This window comes from Bubalus kerabau, chromosome 3 (assembly GCF_029407905.1).
Source record: "Bubalus kerabau isolate K-KA32 ecotype Philippines breed swamp buffalo chromosome 3, PCC_UOA_SB_1v2, whole genome shotgun sequence".
Lineage (NCBI taxonomy): Eukaryota > Metazoa > Chordata > Mammalia > Artiodactyla > Bovidae > Bubalus > Bubalus kerabau.
In genome coordinates, this window is record NC_073626.1 from 183,473,367 (window position 1) to 183,495,443 (window position 22,077).

General features: G+C 46.6%; 1 long non-coding RNA gene across 1 annotated transcript; it reads left to right on the top strand.

Moving 5' to 3' along the window:
- Positions 1–5,840: 5,840 nt before the first annotated feature.
- LOC129647074 (uncharacterized) lies at positions 5,841–8,442 on the top strand. Its single transcript, XR_008712262.1, has 3 exons — positions 5,841–5,962; positions 6,912–7,081; positions 8,330–8,442. It is a non-coding gene; the product is annotated as an uncharacterized LOC129647074 (long non-coding RNA).
- Positions 8,443–22,077: the final 13,635 nt, after the last annotated feature.

Consider the following 22,077-nt stretch of genomic DNA (forward strand, 5'->3'; position numbering starts at 1 on the left):
CAACCCGAGTCTCTTGCGGCTCCTGCATTGGCAGGCAGATTCTTTACCATTGTGCCACCTGGGAATCCCAGGGAATCCCTAGCCTAGCGCAAAACTTGGCCCAGAGGAGGGGCTCTCTGGATGTTTGATGAGTGAGTGAATGAGAGCGAGTCATCCAGCTTTCTGAGTGTGTTCCTTTTGAATGCACCCCAAAATTATCTCAAAGATATTATTTGAGGCATGAGTGTTGAAAAGGGGGAAAAAAACCTGTAGGACTGGAACTAGATGATTGCCTGATGTTTCTGGAATGTAAGGAGATGTATTGGGACATACTGGAGAGGGCCTCCCCTGCGTGAGGTTTCCTGCACGTGTTCCTGCATGTGAAAGCCAGAAAACCCTGTGCCAGCAACACCAGAAGAGAAATCAATTCTCACCAGCAACTGTAAAAGTGCCTGTAAAAAGGCCAGAGCCCTGGGGGAATTTGGGGAGGGAAGCAGCCAGAGGGAGAAGAGGGTGGGGGGACTTTGCCTTCCATCCCAGCCCTCAGGAAAGCTCAGCCCCTCAAGGCTACGTCACCACCAAGGGCCCCTCACTTTAGCGCATCTTGACAGCTGTTTTACCTTTACCCCCATCCCCTCAACATCTAGTCTGCCTCCAGCTCAGATCCTTGCCCTGAAAAATCTTAAATTCCGTGTGCTCTTCCCATACTCAGTCTCTTTGTCCCACATATGGTCCCGTCTTTCCTGTGTGACTGCAAAAGGGTGATATCACATCTCTTTGGCTCAGACCACCCTCTCCCCTTTGCAAAAGGAGCTCCACAGCAGACACTGAACTAGCCTCAGGATGATCATGATAGCGGCTCACATCTGTACACACTTGCAAGTCACCCAGGACCTCATTTTGATTCTTTGAGCCCATTTGGCAGATAAAGGAACAGATTCAGAGAAGGAGGGCTGTGGGAGGGTCAAGTAAGTGAAAAGGACAGGACTTCATTCTGAATTGAAATTGTATACTCATAGGACTTCCCCAGTAGCCCAGTGGCTAAGACTTTGCACTCCCAGTGCAGGGGGCCAGGGTTTGATCCCTGGTCAGGGAACTAGATCCTGCGTACTGCAACTAAAGATCTTGCATGCCTCAAAAAAGATGGAAGGTCCTGAGTGCTGCAACTTAGGCCTGGTGTAGCCAAATTAAAAAAAAAAAAAAAGAAAGAATTATGCTGCCTAGCACATAATGTGGAGAAGGAAATGGCAACCCACTCCAGTATTGCTTGGAAAATCCCATGGACAGAGGAGCCTTGGCAGGCTACAGTCCATGGGGTTGCAAAGAGTCAGACACGACTGAGCGACTTCACTAGCTCATAATGGGTATGTGTATGGAATAAAATATGAGCACATGGATTAAGATATGATTACTTATACCATCACTCTCTTTACAAGTGAGGAAACTGAGGCCTAGAAGGCTAAATTGCCTTGATAGCAAAACTAGGACTTGGATTTGGAACTTCTGGTTCTTAGCTCAAAGCTAAGAAAGGCTATACAAGACTTCTGATTCTTAAGTCGAAGCCTAAAGGTCTAGAGATTTCCTCTCCATACCCAACTTCTTTCTCGTATAGTAGAGCTGGGACACATGAACTTTGAAAGAGGTTTCCATCTAAAATGGCAACTGTTTTAAAGCATTTAATAAAGTTATGTTTGAGAAAGCAACCCAAGCGTCCACTGATACATGATTGGATAAGCAATATGTAGTGTATACATACAATGGAATATCTCAGCCCCCTTCTGTGGGAGGACAGAGGTTGGGGCTGGATATATCCTGGAAACTGGCCTAGAACAGGTTTTCCCCAAATCGGTTTTTTGGGGCTCCATGCTTCATTCATCCTAAATGCAGCAAAGACTAAACAAAAGCTCCATCGTAGTGTTGTGCTTGGGAGAGAAGGTAAGGAATAAAGCAGCATTAAAGGTGAACTCAAGGCTGTATATTGTCACCCTGCTTATTTAACTTATATGCCGAGTACATCATGAGAAACGCTTGGGCTGGAAGAAGCACAAGCTGGAATCAAGATTGCCAGGAGAAATATCGATAACCTCAGATATGCAGGTGACACCACCCTTATGGCAGAAAATGAAGAACTAAGAGCCTCTTGATGAAAGTGAAAGAAGAGAGTGAAAAAGTTGGCTTAAAGCTCAACATTCAGAAAACTAAGATCATGGCATCTGGTCCCATCACTTCTTGGCAAATAGATGGGGAAACAGTGGAAACAGTGGCTGACTTTATTTTTCTGGGCTCCAAAATCACTGCAGATGGTGATTGCAGCCATGAAATTAAAAGACGCTTGTTCTTTGGAAGGAAAGCTATGACCATCCTAGACAGCATATTAAAAGGCAGAGACATTACTTTGCCAACAAAGGTCCATCTAGTCAAGGCTATGGTTTTTCCAGTAGTCATGTATAGATGTGAGAGTTGGACTATAAAGAAAGCTGAGCACAGAAGAATTAATGCTTTTGAACTGTGGTGTTGGAGAAGACTCTTGAGAGTCCCTTGGAATACAAGGGGATCCAACCAGTCCATTGTAAAGGAGATCAGTCCTGGGTGTTCATTGGAAGGACTGATGCTGAAGCTGAAACTCCAATACTTTGGCCACCTGATGCGAAGAGCTGACTCATTGGAAAAGACCCTGATGCTGGGAAAGACTGAAGGCGGGAGGAGAAGGGGACAACAGAGGATGAGATGATTGGATGGCATCACCGTCTCCATGGACGTGAGTTTGAGCAAGCTCCAGGAGTTGATGACAGGGAAGCCTGGCGTGCTGCAATCCATGGGGTCGCAAAGAGTCGGATATGGCGGAGCGATGGAAAAACAACAACAACAACATGCCCAGGAGTGGGATTACTGGATCATATGGTAGCTCTGTTTTTAGTTTTTTAAGGAGCCTCCACACTGTTCTTCACAGTGGATGCACCAATTTACATTCCCTACCGACAGTGTATGAGGATCCCCTCCTCCACGAGCTCACCAACTTTTGTTGTCTATGTTCTTTTTGATGATAGCCATCCTAACATGCATGAGGCGATACCTCATTGTGTTTTTGACTTGCCTGTCTCTGTTAGAGATGTTACCCATCGTTTCTTCTCTTTCTTTGCCTTTTCTCTTTTGGCTGCCAGGGCATGACTTACAGGATCTTAGTTCCCCGACCAGGGATTTAACCCAGGCCCTCGGCAGTCCTAACCATTGGACTGCCAGAGAATTCCCTGAGCATCTTTTCCTGTGCCTGTTGACCATCTATATGTCTTCTTTGGAAAAATATCTATTCGACTCTTCTGCTCATTTTTTGATTGGGTCGTTTGTGTATTTTGATATTGAGTTGTTGGAGTTGTCGATCATATTTTGGATATTAGCCCCTTGTCAGTCACGTTATTTGCAAATAGTCTCTCCCATTCTCTAGGTTGCGTTTTCATTTTGTTGGTGGTTTCCTTTGCTCTGCAAAAGCTTTTAAGTTTAATTAAGTACCATTTGTTTACATTTGCTTTTACTTCTTTTGCCTTTGGAGACTGATTCAAGAAAATATTGCTACGATTTATGGCAAAGAGCATTCCACCCATGTTCTCTTCTAGGAGTTGTGTGGTTTCAGGTCTTTCATTTTGGTCTTTAAACCTGTTTTAAGGGTTTTTTTGTATATGATGTGAGGAAACCTTCTAACCTCATTGTTTAAAGTGTCACGGTCCAGTTTTCCCAGCACTACTTGTGGAAGAGACTGTCTTTTCTCCATTTTATATTCTTGCCTCCTTTGTCATAGATTAAATAATCATAGGGACTTCTGGACTTCCCTGGTGGTCCAGTGGTTAAGAATTCACCTGCCAGTGCAGAGGACATGAGTTCAATTCCTGGTCGAGGAACTAAGATCATGCCATGGGAGAGCTAAGGCCATGCGCCACAGCTACTGAACTTGCATTCTAGAGCCTGTGCGCTGCAACTCCTGAAGCCTGCATGCCCTAGAGCCTGTGCTCTGCAACGAGAGCAGCTGCCACAATGAGAAGCCCACGCACCACAACTAGAGAAAGCCCATGGGCAGCAGTGAAGACCCCAAGCAGCCAAACATAAATAAATATAATTTTAAAAAATCATAGGTATGTGGGTTCAATATTTTTAAAGATTTATGTATGGATGGATGTGAGAGTTGGACTATAAAGAAAGCTGAGTGCAGAAGAATTGATGCTTTTGAACTGTGGTAGTGGGGAAGACTCTTGAGAGTCCCTTGGACTGCAAGGAGATCCAACCAGTCCATCCTAAAGGAGATCAGCCCTGGGTGTTCATTGGAGGGACTGATGTTGAAGCTGAAACTCCAATACTTTGGCTACCTGATGTGAAGAACTGAGTCATTGGAAAAGACCCTGATGCTGGGAAAGATTAAGGGCAGTAGGATAAGGGGACGACAGAGGATGAGATGGTTGGATGGCATCACCAACTCAATGGACATGGATTTGGGTGGACTCCGGGAGTTGGTGATGAACAGGGAGGCCTGGCATGCTTCAGTTCATGGGATCACAAAGAGTTGGACACAACTGAGCGACTGAACTGAACTGATACTCCATTTAAAGTTATTATGGGGGGGGGGGACTTGGTGGTCCAGTGGCTAAGACTGCACTCCCAATGCAGGGGGCCCAGGCTCGATCCCTGATCAGGGAACTAGATCCCACACACCAGAGCTAAGACTCAGTGCACTCAAATAAGTAAATAACTTTAAGTTATTACAGGGAGTTCCCTGGTGGTCCAGTGGTTAGGACTCTGAACTGTCACTGCAGAGGGCCCTGGTCCAATCCTTGATTGAGGGACTAAAGTCCCACAAGCCATGTGGGGTGGCTATAAATAAAGAAATAAAGATCTTATAAAACGTGGCTATATTTCCCTGTGCTGTATATTTTATAAAAATATATACTTGTTGCTTATTTATTTCCTTTTCTTAAAAATGGTCCCCAGGTGGGGTTCAGGACATACTGCTCCCAACTATGGCACCTTGGCATATTGAATATTTTAAGCTGAAGGATTTGAGAAAATACCAGAAGCGGGAAGGTCATTCTGACCTCCTTCCCTAACCCTTCTTCCCTGAAAGATTCTCCCATAAAACCCTCAATAAGAGATGCCCTCTCTCTACCCAGAGGAAAGGAGAATTGTTATCTCTGAAGAAAAAGGGATGCAAAGAAGAGTCCTAACAAACTGGCATGCCAGATTTCCCCTGTTGTATTTCTACGCAGGTTTTCCCTGGTGGCTAAGGGGTTAAAAAAAAAAAAAAATCCCCCTGCCAATGCAGAAGACACGGGTTCGATCCCTAGGTCAGGAAGATCCCCTGGAAAAGGAAATGGCATCCCACTCAAGTATCCTTGCCTGGGAAATCCCATGGACAGAGGAGCCTGGTGGGCTACAGTCCATGAGGTTGCAAAGAGTTGGACACGACTGAGCAACACACAACAACAGCAATTTCTACACAGCTGCCCACTATTTGTCAAGCCTCACATGAATAGATGTAGGTCTCTCCCTATGCATATTGCCTCTGCCTCTGGCTCACCTGGTTCTGCTCCTCAGCCTCAGTTTCCACTCATGTAAAATGGGCCTCTCTAGGGTCCCTTCTGCTTTTAACAGTCCATATAAGTCTATGAAAGTCTTTGGCAAACTGAAAAGAACATTAAGAACTTGAATCTGACAGCCCATCTGAATGCCTCCCCACTCAGCAGCAAAATGTATTTCTGTCTTGGCATCTAAAATGGAAGCTTAATTGCTGATAAGCAGCTGACAACTGGTAAAGGGGTTGGGGTGGATTAGGAGAGCTCAATCTGTAATGGGCATCAGATGCTGCTCTCAAAAGTTGAGAGTGAAGCCGGGGGCCTGCGGGCGGTGGGGAGAACACCTGCCTGGCCGGTGACCTGTGGGCCCTGGGAATGGCGGCCCCGTCCTCCACAGCCTCCCGGCAAGAAGTGACAGCAGAGACAAGGTGTGCCACTCAGAGGGCACTTGCTGTGCCCCCCTGAACTAACTGCTTCTGTGCATTATCTCATGTACTGCTCCTGGTGACCCTATGGTCATACCTAATGGCGAATATCACTTATTGAGAACATAATTGGGCCAGCTCAATGCTGAGCTTTTCATGTAAAATATCTCATTTTGTCCTCTTACCTCTGCGAGGTAGATACTATTATTATACCCAAATTACAGATGGGAAGGGGCTTCCCTGGTGGCTCAGCTGGTAAAGAATCCCCCTGCAATGTAGGAGACCCCGGTTGGATTCCTGGGTTGGGAAGATCCCCTGGAGAAGGGAAAGGCTACCCACTCCAGGATTCTGGCCTGGAGAATTCCACAGACTGTATAGTCCATGGGGTCGCAAAGAGTCAGACATGACTGAGCGACTTTCACTTTCACTTATAGATGAGAAACTAAGGCACAGTTGCCCAAGTCGAGTGTAAGTGGACCTGGGACCTGTATCAATTAACCTGGCTCCAGCGTCCATGCTTTTAACTTCTATACACTTTTTTTTTTTTTGGTCTTGCAGTGAGGCTTGTGGGATCTTAGTTCCCAGACCGGGGTTTGAACCTGTGCCCTCAGCAGTGAAAGCTCTGAGTCCTAACCACTGGACTGCCAAGGAATTCCCAATGCAGACAGTTTCGATAACAATTATTACAGATTCACTTTATCCTAAAATAACTGATTCTAAAGAGACAGCAAATTCTTAGTTCACAAGAGGACACAGCAATGTAATTGCAAAGGTAAATAGTGACAGCTAATATTTTTGAGCGTTTTCATGCCACCCACCATTCTAAATAGGGTATGTACATGATCACTTTGAATCCTTACAATCATACTGTAAGGAAAATGTTATGATTAAATCCATTTTTCAGCTGAGTTCACTGCTATCCTCTTCACTTCTGTCCTCTGCTCTCTTTCAGGATTGGAGGTGCTATCATTATTTCCATTTCATGAATGATGAAACTGAGACCCAGAGAGATCAAGGACTGAAGGCTGCATAACATTTAAGTGACTGAACCAGGATTCAGTCCGGGGTTGATGGGTTTTCAAAGCCCACGTTGTTCACCATCACCCCACGTTACCTCTCTGGGTAGGTTACCAAGCGGACGCGGTGTTCTCAGCTCTGTGCTGGGAGCAGCTGGGGAAACACAAGCAGGAAAGAGAAGTTGTGGAAGTGCTGCCAGGCAGGACACAGCTGTCTTTGCTCTGGAATTGTCACTAATTCGCTGTGTGGCCTCAGGCAAGTCAGGGCCCCTCTCTGGGCCCCTGAGTCCCATCTGTAAATGAGAGGTCATTTGTTCTCTGAGTTGTGGCCAGGACATGTCTGGTGACGTGCCAGAAGGATATGAGGGCCTGACAAGGAGCAAAGGAAGAGATGATCCAGCTGCATCAGACTCCCAAAGAGGACAGAGGACCTCCAGGGTGGAGATGCCCCATGGCTTAAGTCAAGGAAGCCCCCTATCCCCGTCTCTTCACTTCTTCCCAGAGGAGAAAGACCAGGAAAAGGAGTGATGGGAAGGGAGGCATTAGTCTCCTGTCACCACTGTGAGGGTTTCTCAGGTGGTGCTAGTGGTAAAGAGCCCACCTGCCAATGCCAGAGACATAAAAGATGCGAGTTCGATCCCTGGGTCGGGCAGATCCCCTGGAGGAGGGCATAGCAACCCATTCCAGCATTCTTGCCTGGAGAAGCCCACGGACAGAGGAACCTGGAGGGCTACAGTCCAAGGTCAAAGGGAAAAGGGTACAGGTACAGGGTCATTCCATTTTAAGTGTACAATTCAGTACCATTAAATACATTTATGATGCCCTAAAACCATTACCACTGTCCATCTCCATAACTCTTTTCATCTTGTACAGGTACAAGGTACAGGAAAAGGGTCGGACACAACTCAGGTGACTTAGCACACATCGCTGTAACAAATGCCCACAAATGTGATGAGAGAAATGTGTTTTCTCACAATTCTAGAGGCCAGAAATTTAAATCTTAGTGTGAGGAGTAGTACTGCTTCATGAGGCTCTAGGGAAGAATATGTTCCTCGTCTTCTCCAGCCCTGGCGGCTGTCAGCATCCCTTGGCTTGTGGCCGCATCTCTCTCTGCTGCACTTTCACATGGCCTTCTCTTCTGTGCATCTGTCTTCGTCTCCCTCTACCTTCTCTCTCTATATATAAATATATTTATATTCTCTCTCTCTCTCTATATATATATATATATTTCAAACTGGTGATTTGTGACTTTACTATTAATTCTGTTGTTTATGGATACATTTTCCCCATTTTTAATGTCTCTATTTTTTATTTTTTATCTTTTGCCCACAATGCATGGCATGTGGGATCTTAGTTCCCCAACCAGGGATTGAACCAGCACCCCGTGCACTGGAAGCACAGAGTCTTAACCACCGGACCACCAGGGAAGCCCTCTTCCCCATTTTTTTATTGTGATAAAATACACATAAAATAAAATTCACTTCCTTAACCATTTTAAGTGTACGATTCAGTACCATTAAATACATTTATGATGCCCTAAAACCATTACCACCGTCCATCTCCGTAACTCTTTTCATCTTATAAAACAAAACTGTGCCGTTAAACAATGACTCCCCAACCTGCCCTTCCACCCAGCTCCCGGCAACCACTGTTGCACTTTGTACCCAATGTATCCCACTACTCTAAGTATCTCATTTAAGTGGAACTTCATTTGTGACTGGTTTGTTTCACTTAACATAATATCCTCAAGTTCTCTCCATGTTGTAGCATGTGTCAGAACTTCCTTCTTTTTTAAGGCTGAATAATATTCCATGGCATGTTTATATCACATTTTGCTTAGCAATTCAATGCAAGGACACTTGCTTCCACACTTTACCTATTGTGAGTAACGCTGCTATTCCACTACAAAGTCACTTGTGATTGTATTCAGGGCTCACTGGGACAATCCAGGATGATCTTCTCAAATTCAAAATCCTAAAATTAATTGTATCTGTAACAACCCACTCTCAAAATCAGGTAACATTTACGGGTTCTGGGAATTAGGATATTAACCTATCTTTTTGGGGGGCATTTTCTTTTCCTATTACGTTTTCTTATCTTCCTTTTTGGCTTCGTTGGGTCTTCGTCGCTGTGCACGGGCTCTTCTCTAGTTGCCGTGAGTGGGGGGCTAATCTTTGTTGTGCTTTGAGGGCTTCTCACTGTAGAGGCTTCTCTTGTTGCATAGCCCGGGCTCTAGGGTGCATGGACTTCAGTAGTTGGGGTGAGCAGGCTCAGCTGCCCCCCTGACATGTGGAATCGTCCCAGACCAGGGCAGGGATCAAACCTGTGCCTCCACTGGTGGGCAGAATCTTACCCTCTGGACCACAAGGGAAGTCCTGCAGGGCGTTTTTCACACGAGGTAAGAGGAACAAAAAAGAAGGACAAGGTAAGAGGAGCCAGAAAGAGGGACAAATGAAAGCTGGGGGGGTGGTCATCTACATGAGTGGTGATTTTTCAAGCCCTCGTCTCTGCCAAACTGCCTAGTAACTGCTCTCTGTTGTCCTGTTCCCTTAGTTTGCCTGTGCGGATTTGTATGACCGTCTCGGGTTGTGGCTCAGCTGGTAAAGAATCCACCTGCAATGCGGGAGACCTGGGTTTGACCCCTGGGTTGGGAAGATCCCCTGGAGAAGGGAAAGGCAACCCACTCCAGTATGCTGGCCTGGAGAATTCCGTGGACTGTATAGTCCACAGTGTTGCAAAGAGTCGGCCACAACTGAGTGACTCTCACACTCACTTGGGTGAAGTGAGTAGATTCTGTCCTGAGGCCCAACAGGGCGCAGCAGCTGTGTTGCAGTTCTTGCTGGTTTGTCCTGCTGCTGGGAACCCTCCTGGACTGTGTGCTGAAGGTCTGAGGCCCCGGCCCCGGTTCCAGGTCAGCTGTGCTTGGACCCTCCGTAGGATCTCCAGTGAGATTGCTGCTCCTCTCTTAGCCTCGTTCCTCCTCAGTGACTTTCTCACCTTATTCCCCCTGCTCGGATATCCTTTGCCCCCTCTCTCGCGTATCTCAAATCTCAGCTTACATATATATCTCTTCCAGGGACTTCCCTGGCGGTCCGCTGGTTCGGACTTTGCCTTCTCATGCAGCAGGTGTGGGTCTGATCCCTGGCTGGGGAGCTAAGATTCCACATGCCTCATGGCCAAAAAACAAAACATAAAACAAGCAATATGCTACAAACTCAATGAAGACTTTAAAAATGGTCAGCAACAAAAAAAATCTTAAAAAATAGTATCTCTTCCTGAAGGCCTTTTCTTAGCTCCCAGGGTGGGGCTTCTTGGTGCCCCAGAAATGACCGGTTTCCTTGTCTGTTGTCTGCACACACTCGCAGACTGCGGCCAACTGCAAGGACCACTATAGTGACCGAGAGCCTGGAGCCTGACTGCCTGCCGACCTATCCAGGCTCTGCCATTTACTATCTGGGTAGCCTCGAGCAAGTTACCATTTCTGCACCTCCACTTTCCTCCTTTGTAAACAGGAATAACAACAACATGATTGTGATCACTCCGTAAGCTAGTATCTGTCAAGTGCTTAGAGCAGCGCCTGGCATGAGGTTGGCACAGGTGCTGATGACTGTCTTATCAGGCTCTGTATCCTGGGGCCTGGCACACAGAGGGCACTCCTGGGAACACTGAGTGGACCCAGGTGTTTTCCAAGTCCTTTATGGTTCTCCCTCCTTTCCAATTTTGTGTCGGTAACAAGCATGGATGTGAGAGTTGGACCATAAAGAAAGCTGAGCACCAAAGAATTGATGCTTTTGAACTGTGGTGTTGGAGAAGACTCTTGAGAGTCCCTTGGACTGCAAGGAGATCCAACCAGTCCTTCCTAAAGGAGATCAGTCCTGAGTGTTCATTGGAAAGACTGATATTGAAGCTGAAACTCTAATATTTTGGCCACCTGATGTGAAAACCTGACTCATTTGAAAAGACCCTGATGCTGGGAAAGATTGAGGGCAGGAGAAGGGGACAACAGAGGATGAGATGGTTGGATGGCATCACTGACTCAATGGAGATGAGTTTGAGTAAATTCTGGGAGTTGGTGATGGACAGGGAGGCCTGGAGTACTGTGGTCCATGAGGTCTCTAAGAGTCGGACACGACTGAGTGACTGAACTGAACTGAACTGACAAGCTGGAGCAGGAGAGGCCAAGGAAGAGCCGCAGGGAAATGCACGGTGACTTAAGAGCATCCAGGCTTGGAGTCTGGGAGGAGCAGCGTTTAGCCACGTGTTTCATCTGTGATAACAGTTTTTCCCAGAAAGGATTCAGCCTCTTCTGTTTCTCTTTTCAGTCTCAGCTGCCCTGGTGGATGCTCCCCTAGGATCCTGAAAGCTGTCATGAACTGAGCAGGTCATTGACTGACCAGCCTGAGACAGTCCCGGTCCTCAATGTCCACAGGGGACCACAGTGCTGAGTCACCCAGGAGGAGGAGCCTGGGCCAGAGGGGACCTGCGGCTCTGCAGGGAGGCCTTGAATCAGCTGCGAGGGAACAGACCCCCCACCTGCCCACCCGCCCCACACACATTTGTACCCTGGCTATGCATGCTAAGTCGTTTCAGTTGTGTCTGACTCTTTGTGGCCCTATGGACTGTAGCCCAGCAGGCTCCTCTGTCCGTGGGATTCTCCAGGCAAGAACACTGGGTTGCCATGTGAATACTGGAGTGGGTTGCCATGCCCTCCTCCAGGGGATCTTCCTGACCTAGGCAATGAATACTTGTCTCAGTCTCCTGCATTGGCAAGCAGGTTCTTTACCACCAGTGCCAGCTGGGAAGCCCACCTATTGGCTATGACCACCCCCCTTTTTTATCTCTTGTCTTGGTGGACCAGTTTTGGAACTTATGACATCAAGGGATGAGGAACTCATGACTCGGGTGGCCTATAAGATTTATTTATTTTATATACTCTGTTTTCTCCCCAAAATAGATCTGAAGCACCAAGAGGTCTTTCAGGGTGACCTCGCCTGGGTTGGCACTGAGCTAAGTTGTAATTCCCTCTTCCTGTCCCCAGGACATGCATCTTCCTACTCCAGGCCCCAAGACTGTGGTCCTTCCCAGCTGCATGTCACCCAAGCCCAGCTGAAGCTTGACTGGTCAATGACCTTTCCTCAGGATGTTTGCATTTGAGAAGAACAGGAAGTCCCAGCATCTTACTTCTTCCAGGCCACAGTTCCCAGGAGCCCAGTGTTCTGGGAGATGGTCCTAGATAATTTTACGCACTCAATCAACAAACATTCACTGGTGCCTGAGCTGGAGCTACAGTGGAGAAAATGAGGATACTGTCCCAAGGCCTCACCAATAACTAGGGAGACATTCAAAATAAGATCATTGCAATACTGGAAATGGGAATGAGGTACTCTGGGAGGCCAGTCATCGGAGCTGACATTTACCAAGGGCTTCGTATTGTCAGGAGCTCTGCTACGTACTTCCATTACATTTTATCACATTGGAACTTCATGCTGATCCTGTGAGATGCCCATTTTACAGAGGAACAAATTGAGACTCAGGGAGGAAAAGCAATCTGAAAGGTCCCACAGCTCATGAGTGCTTGAGCCAGATTTACCAGACTCAAATCTGCCTGAGAAGTCAGGGAGGCTTCACAGAGGAGGCAGGTTTTTGGGGCTTCTCTGGGTCTTTGTTGCTGCTGCTGCTGCTGCTAAGCCGCTTCAGTCGTGTCCGACTGTGCGACCCCATAGACGGCAGCCCACCAGGCTCCACTGTCCCTGGGATTCTCCAGGCAAGAACACTGGAGTGGGTTGCCATTTCCTTCTCCAGTGCATGAAAGTGAAAAGTGAAAGTGAAGTCTCTCAGTCGCGTCTGACTCTTAGCGACCCCATGGACTGCAGCCTACCAGGCTCCTCCGTCCATGGGATTTTCCAGGCAAGAGGACTGGAGTGGGGTGCCACTGCTATGCGCTGGCTTTTCTCTAGTTGTGGCAAGCAGAGGCTACGCTCCGTTGCAGCCTTCTCATTGCGGTGGCTTCTCTTATCGCGGAGCTCGAGCTCTAGAGCACAGGCTTCAGTCTTTGTGGTCCTCAGGCTGACTTGCTTTGCAGCATGCAATCTTCCCTAACCAGGATCAAACCCATGTCTCCTGTATTGGGAGGTAGAATCTTTTTTTTTTTTTTTTAATGTATTTACTTACTTTTGGCTGCGCTGTTTCTTTGTTGCTGTGTGTGCTTTCTCTAGTTGTGGTGAGCAGAGGCTACTCTCTAGCTACGGTGCATGGGCTTCTCATTTGCTGTGGCTTCTCTTGTTGCAGAGTACGGGCTCTGGCAGGTGCAGGCCTCAGTAGTTGTAGCGTGTGGCCTCAGTGTTTGGGGCTCCTGGGCTCTAGAGCACAGGCTCAGTAGTTGCAGCACAGGGCTTAGTCACTCTGCAGCATGTGGGATCCTCCTAGATCAGGGATCAAACCCTTGTCTCCTGGATTGTCAGGTGGATGCTTAACCACTGGGCCACCAGGGATGTCCAGAGGAGGCAGCTTTTATATTGAGCCTTGAAGAGGAAGTAGGAGATGGCCAGAAGGAGAAACTGAGGGGGATGGGAGAGGAAGACAGCCTGCCCGTTGGTGGAACCAACAAAAGCTCAGCAATTTCATGGAATGGGGAGGAGAGCTTCCTTTTCCTCCCTCCCCACCTCCCATGACCTAGAGTTACCCACCTCAGTACAGGACTTGCCCAGGATATTCACACCCACCTGGAAGCCTGTGTCTTCTAAGCAGTGATTTTGGTCTCTCCCTTAGCTCTCTAGCTGGCAGCATTTCAAGGAGGGAAAGTGACAAGAGCACATGCCTTGGGACTAAACCCACCTGGGTTCAAATTCTAGCTTGGTAACTTCCTAGCTGTGTGGGCAAGTAGCTTTCCATCCCTGAGCCTCTGTTTCCCCACCTGTGATAGGGAGCTAACCCCACCTCCGCAGCCTGTACTAATACTGAATAACTGGGAGGATGTGGCCAAACCTCCTGGCACCGCCCTGGCACAGTAAATGGCAGCTGTTATTCTTATTAGGAGGTCCATGGATGGCTGCTTCAATTCCAACTAGTTAATTTCAGGGGCTGAGACATTTTCCATGGGAGCAGATGCCCACTGGCTCTAATGACAGTCTGTGGGCAAAAGTCTCTGCAGGATGCAAAGAGGATTAAACTAAACGAAGCAATTCCTGTGTGCAGAGTGCTCTGTCCAATGGCTAGCACATAGCGGGTGGTACTCCAGCAATGAGAGCTCTGCCTGATATTTATAATTCAACAAGCTTTCTTATGTAGACTTAAAATGGCTCTAGTGCAAGGTAAATAGCCATGACTTACAGCGGATTTTTTCAGGGATTCATCTCATGCCCCCTATCAAGGGACTCCTATCCTGTGCAACGACTTTATCTTTCTTTACAAACCTTGTTAGGTTCTGTCTGTGTACTTTAAGGAAAAATTACTTTCTGGCAAGCCGGAGTCTATAACCAGAGAAGGGATATGATTGCTTTAGAACCAGAGAACCCATGTGTGAGGTTGCCATGGAAACAATTTAATGTAAACTTTATTTTACAGTAAACCCAGCTAGGTAATTGGTCGGGAAGGGGAGGAGAGAGGCTAGAAGCAATTTTCTCCAAAAAAAAAAAAAAAGAGAGAGAGAGAGAGAAATAATAATTAGGGAAAGGCTGGTGGGTGAAGAGTAATGTTTTTCTGCTCAGGGAAAAGGTAGTTAAAATGTTCATGCTGCTGGTGAGGGTAGAGGCCATGTGAGGCAGACCTGGCTTTCTTTTCTCGTGTTTTCTTCTGTCTATGGATTAAGATACAGGGGCAGAAATAGGAGTAAAGAAAAAAGGGAAAACAGTAAAGTCAATTAGCACTCCCAACTAAAAATATGTAATCTTTATGGCTATGAGAACACTGCTGGCAAGTAAGAAAAGCCACGTGTACAGCCTTTTGTAGTAAAGGTGTTTTCAAGCCCCACAGAGATATTTAGATTTACATCCCAGGAAGTTTCAGACTGTTAAGAGATGAAGAATGAATTAAAGATACTTTCTGTTCTGGCCAGAGCCCTAAGTCAAGGTTAAAACTAGCAATAATAAATAATGGTTAAGAATTAGTGATACCTGGCTACTTGTATTAAATTAATTGTTATTCTGATTGCATATATATATTAATATTTATTTTATTTGGCTGCACAGGGTCTTAGTTGTGGCATGCAGGATCTTTGGTTGCCCCATATGGGATTTAGTTCCCTGGCCAAACTGCATTGGGAGCACAGAGTTCCAGCCACTGGACCACCAGGGAAGTCCCATAATAATATAATATATTATTATATAGAATTATTATTATTATTTTAATATAATATGTTATTATATAGAACAGTAACATTTTGCCAGTGCTTCTTTGGGCTTCCTAAAATGCAAAGTTGGGCTTCCCTGGTGGCTCAGTGGTAAAGAATCACCTGCCAATGTAGGAGACACGGGTTCAATCTCTGGTTCAGGACGATCCCATGTGCCATGGAGTTGCTAAGCCCGTGCACCGAAACTATGGAGCCAGTACTTTAGAACCTGGGAGCCACAACTACTGAAGCCCTAGAACCCTAGAGCCCGTGCTCAGCACCAGGAGAGGCTATTGCAGTGAAAAGCCCACACGCTGCAAGAACAGAGTGGCCCCAGAGTGCAGCCATTGCTGGCTGCAATTAGAGAAAAGCCCACCCAGGAGTGGAGATCCAGCACAACCAAAAATAAAAATACATAAATAAGTACAAATTTGAAAAATAATTTTAAAATCTTAAAAAAAAAACACAAAAAAAGCAAGGTTCTCTATTCACTAACCACCCCTTCTGCTAAGCATTTGAGTCATCAGCCAGTTGACAAATATTAACTGAGTGTCTACTCTTTGTCAGGGCTTCCCTTGTGGCTCAGCTGGTAAAGAATCCGCCCGCAGTACGGGAGACCTGGGTTCGATTCCTGGGTTGGGAACATCCCCTGGAGAAGGGAAAGGCTGCCCACTCCACTATTCTGGCCTGGAGAATTCCATGGACTGTATAGTCCATGGGGTCACAAAGAGCTGGACACAACTGAGCAACTTTCACTTTCACTTCTCTTCACTGCTGTTTGCCAGACCCCAAGCTGGACTGATGGGTACAGTCAGAGATAATCAAGGTAAGCCGGGTTCCTTCCTTCATGGATTTTATAGCCTAGGAAGGGAGGTAAAATTCAAGAAAAATTAGAGTTGTCTTATAATTGCAGAAAAAAAGATAAGTCCGGAGAAGTGCAATTTTGTGCAAAGAGAATATGAGCAGTATGAGTCTAAAATTAAGTGCTAAAATATCACTCATGTAGAACTGCTACTGCTGCTGCTGCTAAGTCGCTTCAGTCGTGTCCGACTCTGCGCGACCCCATAGACGGCAGCCTGTCCCTGGGCTCCCCCGTCCCTGGGATTCTCCAAGCAAGAACACTGGAGTGGGTTGCCATTTCCTTCTCCAATGCATGAAAGTGAAAAGTGAAGTGAAGTCACTCAGTCGTGTCTGACTCTTAGCGACCCCATGGACTGCAGCCCACCAGGTTCCTCCATCCATGGGATTTTCCGGGCAAGAGTACTGGAGTGGGGTGCCATTGCCTTCTCCGTCATGTAGAACATGATCCCAGAACTCCAAAGCATGAATTCCAAGAACTAGACTCCTACTCGCCTGCTTTCTGAATTCAGCAAATTTAATTTTTTTTTTTTTTTTTTTTTTTAGTATCCATTATGTGGAAGGTATAAAACAGACGTGATCTTTTTGCTGTGCTGGGTCTTCACTGCAACCAGCAGGCTTAGTTGCCTGGCGTGTGGAATCTCAGTTCCCCAACCAGGGATTGAACTCATATCCTCTGCATTGGGAGGTAGATTCTTAACCACTGCACCACCAAGAAGTCCCAAAACAGATGTGAACCTTGCCTTCCAAAAGCTTGCACACCACGTCGGGAAGCAGATATGTGGAAATGACCTACTATAGTCCTGTTATTAGCTCACAATCACTGAGCCCTTCTTATGGACCTGGCAACGAGGCTATGCACTGATGCGTGTTATCTCATTTAGCCTTTGTAACAACACGGTCATGTCGGTATTAGCCTCATTTTTCATATAGTGAAACTGAGTCACGGACTGGTGAAGCAACTAGCTCAAGGTTGTACAAGTAGAAAGTGGCGGAGTGGGAATTTTAACCCAGCCACTGGGTTTCCAGGGCTCAGCTGTCTGTACTCTCTGCAGCTAATCAAGTGGTGTGAGACGCTTTTTTAACTTATTTTGGACAGAGGCTATTGGTCAGGCATTTGGAAAAGTCATCCAGTAGAATTGGTGGGAATAGCCAGAAATCGGGACAGAAATCCCCAGGGTTCAGGAGGGCTCCTGGATAAAAGGAGAATCCCTTCCACTCCCCAGTGTAGGAGCGCGTCTGGACCTCCTTCCTCACTCTTTGGGCAAGCCACCACCTGGACCCGCTCCAAAAACCCTGAACAGCCAGGAATAGTTAACAAGTCTAAAGAGCCAGAGAGGAAGGAGGCTTGCGGGACACCTGGGTTTGCTGGGTACACACCACGCCTATTTCTAGTATCACCGCCGAAAGAGAGCAGCCATCAAGCACGTGAGGCTCCTAGAAACAGACCTGGAAAAGGAGTGAACCAGGGGAGGCCCCGGGAGACATGGAGGTGACAATCCAGAGGTGGGACCCCTGAGGAGCCCACTCGCCAATGACCACTGGGTGATCTCAGGTAGCCGGAGTACCTCCCTGGGCCTTGGTTTCTTCTTCCTGCTATTCCCATTGCTTCCACAGTGTGATGTCTCCAAATTCCTGACCTTGTTCAAGGTCGTGGCTAAGACGTGAGAAGCCTGGATACAGACCCCAGCTCTCCTCCCCACGTGTCTCCATCCTTTCCACTCTCAAAAGCTGGGCTCCCAGACTGAGTCACCCCCTGGAGCAAAGGATCCGTTTGCTCTCAGGGGGTTTCCCTAAATTTGTCCCATCACACCCCACCTTCTCCCTACCCGTCCTGACCACCCTGGGGGCTCCCTGAGAGCCCAACCAGGTATATTCCTCATCCTGCCCAACCCATCCCTGAGCACTCGGTGGAATAGGTCTGTGATTGATGAACGCAACCATTGCCCTGAAAAAATAATTAAAATCCACAGGGCATTTGCAGCCTCAGCTGTTGGGGTGGCAAGTGCTGCCTCGGTTATTTCTGAAATAATTAATGACTGTGCTTGTCTCTTCTCACTTGAAGTGTCAGGAGCAGGGAAAGTGGGGGATCGCTGCTTCTGCCCACGAGGGACTGGGAGAGTTATTTTTATAAGTTGAGCCTCAGAGCCTTTGCAGAGACAGCCCTCCTTCCCTGTTGGGTGGCTTCAAGATGGCAGACGGTTCTGTGTGAACCTCCCCTAAGGAGACAGTTCAAGACACGCTTTCCCCATACTCAGGCCACACACAAGCAGTTGTGCACTGTCCCCATCAGCTACACCCCAGAAGTACACCGAGGATCACAGTACCATTCAAGCCGGAGGCAGCCCGCACCCCCATGCATGGCCTCCCCTGGCTGAAACCTCACTGTGCTGAAAGCCAGCGGCTTAGGCCTCACCCCTACCATGTGCTAGGCTCACTAGCAGCATATTTCCTCTCGCAATATCTGCCTGGAGAGGAGTTTTATCATTTCACCCCCCATTTTTCAGATGGGGCAACGGGTTTAGAGAGAGTAAACCGCCTGCCCAGAATTCTATGCATAGCATATGGCAATGGTGGACCGGAAGACCAGATCTGTTGAACCTGGAGCCAGGAAATGAATCTGGGAGAGCCAGCAGGTCAGTGGAAACCAAGCTGGATGGAAATCTCAAATGGGACTGACCATTTGAGCAAAGCATCTCAGGGGTGAACAAAGCCACCAACTATCTCCTTGCAAAAAAAATGAATCTGCAACTCTTAGGGGTCCAAGCCTGGTGGCTCAAATGGTAAGGAAGCCGCTTGCAATGCCAGAGACCCAGGTTTGATCCCTGGGTCGGGAAGATCCCCTGGAGAAGGAAATGGCAACCCACTCCAGTATCCTTGCGTGGAGAATTCCATGGACAGAGGAACTTGGCGGGCCACCGTGCCTGGGGTCACCAAGAGTCGGACACGACTGAGTGACTAATGGTTTCCCTTTCACGGGGGTCCAAGCAGCTCTCTGGGGACCATATACCCACGAGGCCCTGGGCAGCTGAAGAGCCTCTTCCTGCTCAGCCTCCTTGAGGATAGAGGCTGGCATGGGGCCCCAGGAGCTCCTCACCTTCTGCTCCTGAAGCTCGCCCCTCAGATCCCACTAACACACTGGAGAGTCTGCATGCTTCTCTTGTGCAGGGCCAAAGAGGTACGTGGAGGGCCAGCCCTATTGGGTTAGAAACCCAGAACCTGAAACTTCTGAGGAGGAGGAAAGCAACATACGTTTTGCCAGAACAGGCTCAAGAAGCCAGCAGCTGTCGGCACCGCGTCTGAAGCATCAAAGGTTTGCGTGAAGGTCTTCCTGACCAGGGTTCTCAGCTCAAAAGTAATTAAGCATTGTGACCAAAAAAGAAAAAGAAAAATCAAAGTAATTGCAGTTTATTTATTTACTTTTTAACTAGAAATGTTATGCGTCCGTGCGTGCTAAGTTGCGTCCGACTCTTTGCAACCCTGTGGAATGCACACCACCAGGCTCCTCTGTCCATGGGATTCTCCAGGCAAGAGTACTAGAGTGGGTTGCCCCGTGCCCTCCTCCAGGGGATCTTCCCAACCCAGGGATCAAACCTATGTCTCTCACATCTGCCTGCGTTGGCAGGCAGATTCTTTACCACGAGCACCACCTGAAAAGCCCAAGTTATGCATGGTCATGTGTAAAGAAAAATTTTCTTTTTTTAATGCCTAAACAAGTATATGTGCATGTCTATGTGTATAGTGTTAGGGTTTTTGTTTATTTCTTTTGCTTTCTTCCTCTACCCAAAAAAATCATTTTTATTGTTCTAGAACATACTGTTTTCATTTAATAATATACTGTGGACATCTTTCCAATATTTTTTAGATCTGTGTATTCTTTTAATTAATCTAAAATTTTAATAAGGGACTTCCCTGGTGGTCCAGTGACTAAGACTTTATGCTGCCAGTGCGGGGGGCCCAGGTTCAGTCTCTGGTCAGGGAAATAGATCTCACACGCCACGACTAAGACCTGGTGCAGCCAAGTAAATAAATATTAAAAATAAAACGGAGAGAGACCACTAATGCCTGGTACACGGTGAGTTCTCAAAAGATATTTTAAAAATAAATAAAAAAAATAAAATTTTAATAAGCAATACATTCACCTGGTTCAAATTCCAAAGGTGCAAAGAGCGCTCAACAGAGGAGCTCGCCCCTGCCTTTCGGTGCCTGGCTAGCTCCCCAGAAGCAATGAGCTTTACCTTTCTCGTGTCTCTTTCCAGCTCTGTTAAGCGTGGACAAGCAAATGTGTACATACATGTCCCTCTCAGTTTACATATCAGCGTATATCATATATAGTGTCCATATGATGCATTCTGTTCTGCACCTTTCCTTCTTTCTTAATGTCATGTCTAGAAGTCGGTCATATCCATATGTCACGTGTCATTCTATTTGGTCATTAATAACATTCCACAGGAGGTCTGTAGACTGATTTATGCAGCCCTTCCACGGATGGGCCTTTAGCTTGCTTTCCATTTATTTTGTCCTGCTATTACAAAGAGTGAATAGCAGAATCTATTTCGGTGACTCTCCTGTATGCCTACTCATGAGTGGCCATGCTTTTACTTCAGACTGACAGATTGCTAGAAGTGGAATTGCTGAGTCAAAAAGGATGCAGGCAGGCTTTAAATTTTAACAAGTAGTGCCAGATTATTCTCCAAAAGGTTGTAGCAATTTGTGAGCTCTGTATTTTATGAGTTGTTTACATTTTTTGCCAATCTGATGAGAGAAGAAGATAGGATCTCCTGGTTCAGAATGTGCCTTTCCCAGACTTCTCTGTGGGGATGAGCATCTTTTCATTAGCATTTGGCCATTGGCAATTTCTGCCACTGTCTGTGTCTTTAGCCCATTTATCACCGGTTCACTCACTAGAACTCTAGTGAGTTCTTTGTCTTCTTCCTATTTACTTCTTAGGACCTTTTTTTTGCATTAACCCTTTGTTTTATGCGCAAGTATTTCGCCCTAATTTACCTTGAGTTTGTGTATACTGTCATGTGCCAAAGAAAAAAGTTTACTTTTGTGTGTTGTCAAATCTGTTCAGGATGATACTATTTTAAGGAAAAGAAATTTATTTTTATCTTACAAGATAAACGTTTTTAATTTAGACACAACTGCCGATTTTGCTTGGTTGCCAGATGCTTTACTATTCTAGGTATTGTGAAAGAGAAAAGGACAGAGGTCATTGGATACAACAAACCTTTTTACACTGCTCTGTACCAGATAACGCCCCCACCTTCGGATGATGGAGATGATAATGATGACGACGAAGACGACGACAAAAGCACCTGCTCTGTGTCTCGTGCTACACCACGCTCTTCATTACGCTCTACTCTGCACTATCTCATTTCGCCTTACAACAGCTTTTGGAGGTAGGTAGGGTTTTGTTTTGCTTTTTCTCCTTGAAATAGAATTCTCAGATCATAAAATTCACCCTTTTAAAATGTATAATTCACAAAACCCACAAAGCATAAAATGTATAATTCAGTGATTTTTGGTCTATTCACAAGGTTGGGTAACCATCACCACTATCTAAATCTAGAACATTTTCATCACCACCACCCCCCAAAATAACAAAATATCATGGTAAACTGTTCTCATCTCCAGATGAGGAAACAGACTCAGAGAGGTGATGTAACTTGGCCAAGACCGCACAGCTGGGTCTGGATTTGAACCAAAGCCCCATTGCCTGGGATGGCATCTTTCTAACTGAGATCCAGTATTCTAGACCAGGGACCAGCAAACTTTTTCTTTAAAGAGCCAAATGGTAAATATTTTAGACTCTGAATCACTCAGTAGGTAAGTATTCTTTTCATTGAATTTAGGGCAAACCAAGGATAACTCTATATGAAGAAGAAATTTCTAAATGCCCAAAAGTGAGTCAA